The 4,321-nt window shown below is 34.3% G+C and overlaps 1 pseudogene; it reads right to left on the bottom strand.

Annotated features, from left to right (window-relative positions):
- Nucleotides 1-1,293: 1,293 nt before the first annotated feature.
- Nucleotides 1,294-1,393, bottom strand: LOC122116443 (annotated as a pseudogene).
- Between the last annotated feature and the right edge of the window lie 2,928 nt (nucleotides 1,394-4,321).

Below are 4,321 nucleotides of genomic sequence, written 5' to 3'. Positions count from 1 at the left end.
TCTTGGATTCTCAGTTTGGGTGCAGTTTCTTGGCCTTTATTGCAGTCTTGTTGGTTTTATATGTGTAGGACATCTTTAAGAATCTTTTGTAGGGCTGGTTTGGTGGAGATGTATTGTTTCAATTTTTCTTTGCTATGGAAGGTTTTTATTTGGCCTTCAGTTATGAAGGAGAGTTTAGCTGGGTACAGTATTCTTGGTTGATAGTTGTTTGTTTTTAGGGCATGGCATACATCATTCCAGGCTCTTCTTGCTTTGATTGTCTCTGCTGAGAAATCTGAGGTGATTCTAATTGGTTTCCCTTTATAAGTGATTACCCTTTTCTCTCTTACAGCTTTAAGGATCTTTTCCTTGTTCTGAGTTGATCCTGTGTGGATTATAATGTGGCGGTGGGATGTCCTATACTGGTCTGGTCTATTTGGGGTTCTAAGGGCTTCTTGTATCTGGACAGGCCTATCTTTTTGCATGTTTGGGAAGTTCTCTGCTAGGATCCTGTTAAACAAATTTCCTAGACCATTAACTTCTGTTTCTAGGTGCTCCTCTACACCCATTATCCTTAGATTAGGCCTTCTGATGGTGTCTTCCAGGTGTTGGATAGATCTATCATATTTCTTGGACTTGTCTTGGATGGTTGTATGTTCTTTCTCTATAATATCTAGGCTGTCTTCAATCCCTGAGATTCGATCTTCTGCATGGTCTAACCTGCTGTCAAGACTCTCTACTTTGTTTTTTATCTCTTTTCCTTCTATTTGGTCAGCTTTGATGGCTTCAAGTTCTTTGTTGAAGCTCTGTTTTAGGTCTTGTATGAATTTCTTTACTTCCTTAATTTGGTGTTCAGTGTTTGTCCTCAAATCACTTAGTTGATTGGTTATGGTTTCTTTGGGCTCCCATTCCTTCTGTTGGGTTCCATTCAGCATTCCCTTTGTGGTCTCCCTGACTTCCTTCAGCTCTTTGTTAATGGATTCCATGAATGCCTTTAGTGATCTTTGTGTGTTCTCTACCTGGTCTCTCAATTCCTGTATTACTCTTTGATTAGCTTCCTCCCGTTCGTGAGATTCCTGCAGATCTCTTTGAGTGTTCTCAGCCTGATGAGTAAATTTCTTATCAAGCATTGTAGCCTCCTCCTTTGTTTCCCCTTCTCATCCCTTCCCATCCTCCCTCTGCCCCCCCCACTCAATCCTCCTCACTAGCCCCCTCCCCGCACCAAAGTTGTAAAGTTCATTTTTGACATAATGACTTGTATTTTTGTAATCAATTTTTTAATAACTGTTTTTCATTTCTTACATCTGAAGAATGAAAAATATGGAATACTTCACAAATTTTCATATCATCCTTGTGCAAGTGCCATGATAATCTCTATATTGTTGTAATTTGGGTAAATGTGCTGCTGAAGCATGTAGTATCCTGTAAAGTTAAGTAGTTAATGATGCAATCTTTATAAAGGCATATATCCTTAGTTGACTTTTTGTAACCAGGAAACCTTATTGTTCCTAAAAATGTTATTGATCTTACTTCTCTAAAATTCTGTGTATATTGGAAAAAACATATTGTTTGGTCGATTGCTCACATTTTCAATTTTTTTTGTCAATAACTATTTTAAGTCTTTTTCATTTAAAATTTGATCATACTTTGAAGCCTTTATAGCTAGGTCCAAAGGTGATAGCTTTTCAAGTACTTATTTATCAACTGAGTTAGCTTTGTGGAGCTAATGGATTCAAAGCAAGCCTTGCTTAAGAGCTCCTTCTAAACTTCTGCAGCTTAAAATTCCCAAATGAGGTCTTACTGGCACAAATGTCTACCTGACCCTTACTCTTCTTCCATGTAGCAACAGACCAACCAGAATATCTAACCCTGACAGCATAGATTTTCTTACTGGAACAAAACTAATCTTAGTTAAAAAGGATCATAGAGAGATGAACAATTAAGACAGAATCGTTTAGACTAGAATGTATTTTATCAAAATATAATTGTTTCTTATACCTAGTATTTCAAAAGTAGCTAAAGCCAAGAAGGTGAAAAAGTTTTGACATGCATGATTACCTAATGTCCTGGCCAGTCTACCATCCAACCAGGCAGGAATTTACACTACTGCCTTTCTTTCACCCAATATTTTCATAGTTACAAGAGAAGTCTATATGTTTCTCCTTGATATTAGGCCTTAAATTGGTAATGTTTATCACATTGTTTCCTCTTGCCTCTAGGCTGTAAATCTACAAATTGTAAAGCTTTAGGTCCAACTCTACCAACACTGAGGTAGAAATAATGGAATAATACTTTAAAACACAGTTGCCTTTGATACCCGAACCACAACAGTACATTGAAAAACATGTGCCTTTTTCTTATATTATATATAGTTACATATTTTATCTTTATACATGCTAATATTTTATTTCACACAGTGAAACTTACTAGAATTAATTGATAATGTGACAAATAAATAGATATTTATTACAATAAATAAATTGGAATATAAATAATAAGGTTTAGAATGTACATTTGAAAATAAAAAGTATCAATGCAATGTCTTTGGTATAAACTTTTGATACCTTCTAAGTGTTCTTGGTCTTCTGAATTCACATTGTAAAAAAAAATTGTTGTTTTCCTCTAATCTATAAGGGACTTTACTCTGCTGCTCTGTTTATTGTTTTAACTCACTGATTCCAAAATATTTTTCTCCAATTTCGGAAGCCTTCCTACTGATTATACCCAAATTTTATGATATGATATCTAAAATGTATTACTCTTCTGCAGGACCCATGGGTCCTAGGATCCCAGGTCCCAGTTATCTGCTTCATCAGATAACAAGGGCAAGATTTCTCACCTAGACTCATGAAACATGTCAATAGAAATTAATTGAAAATCCATCTCAATTCCTTATGACACCGGAATTAGCAGTTTGCAATTGTGAAATGCAGTGCAACTTAAAATGAAAGATGAGATCACAAAATCTGAAAGTACAGTAATTCAAACTTTCAAACAAATGACCAGCCCATATGTGTGACCAAGATCACAAATGTCACAAAATTATTTTTAATACCCCTCTTCTGATGATTACTGAAAGATTTCTGTCCAGCATAAGTAGGCCAAAAAATTAGTTCCTAGAACGATAGATCCATAATTAGTCTACCAAGGCTAGGAAAACTTGACTTCAGGTCAAATATAATTCACAAAAACATTAATTGAGAATATCGTTAATGCTTCAAAATACTGGTACTTCAGTAAAACTTGGTTCTGTTGTATAAAAATGTTATCATTCACAAACAAATGACAACCTACATTTAATCTCCTGAAAACAGATTCCTTTTGAAATAATCTTTTAAAAATCACATTCACCAAAATAACATTTGACAAGTAGACGATTGTAACACTACAAATTTTTCAAGTTTAGGGTGCAAATTACAATAGAGTTGATTTATTTATCCAGCACTAATGCCAAGCAGGTTCAACCATTCATTAAAGTGTAGAAACACTACCACCCACCATTTGTGTTGTTCAGTAGGTGCCTTCCAGAAATGTGTCAAATAGAACAACCTCCCATAATACAAACCCAAAAACTAGCTAATAAAGTAAGTTTCATCACTTAATAAGGTACATTTTGAAAAGTCACAAATAGATGCCTTATCATATGTTGTTTTATGTTTTCCCTATCTATCTAACATAGTAAGAAATATGACTTAAAGTCATGAATATAGGTACTCATCAGAGATGTGACAAACATAAAATCTGTCTTCTGTTTCTACCATATTCCTCTATAGTAGTAAATCGTGGTTTTCTTCTTTTTCCAAAACTTATAGGTAGTAGAAAATATTATCCCATGTAAAATAAAATAATCACAAACCTTTTTACAAAGCCATTTATAAAATTTTGTAGTTAGGAATATATTCTAAGCCATATTTAAACTTTCTTGTTGACTAAAGATTAATCTTCCAAATGGATGAGAATAAAATCATGTCTAGGTGCTTCACATCTCCAGTCTTGCAAATTGTTATTGCAGATGAATGAATTATGGAAATATAAGCTGACATCAGTTCAAGTATATGCAGGATTGAAACTCCGTGGAATGTATATAAACCTTTCAAAATATTAACAGACAGTTTAACAGAATGACTATCAGGAAGTTGAAACCAGAGAGGAATAATAGTAAAGGCATAGAATAAATGAAAAATGGAACAAGGGGCATGTACAGCTAGAATACTCAATGTACACATGTGATAAAGGAAGTGGTAAATCTGAAATAAATCTTGGAGAAGGGGTTGGTTGAGAATGATAGAAGGAGTCACTCTGATCAAGGAGCATTGGACAATTAGATGGACATATTTTTTGT

Source organism: Dipodomys spectabilis, unplaced genomic scaffold (assembly GCF_019054845.1).
Source record: "Dipodomys spectabilis isolate Male_0828 unplaced genomic scaffold, ASM1905484v1 ptg000134l, whole genome shotgun sequence".
Classification (NCBI taxonomy): Eukaryota; Metazoa; Chordata; class Mammalia; order Rodentia; family Heteromyidae; genus Dipodomys; species Dipodomys spectabilis.
Note: the sequence above shows the minus strand (reverse complement) of the source record. Positions and strands in the feature narration are given on the sequence as shown.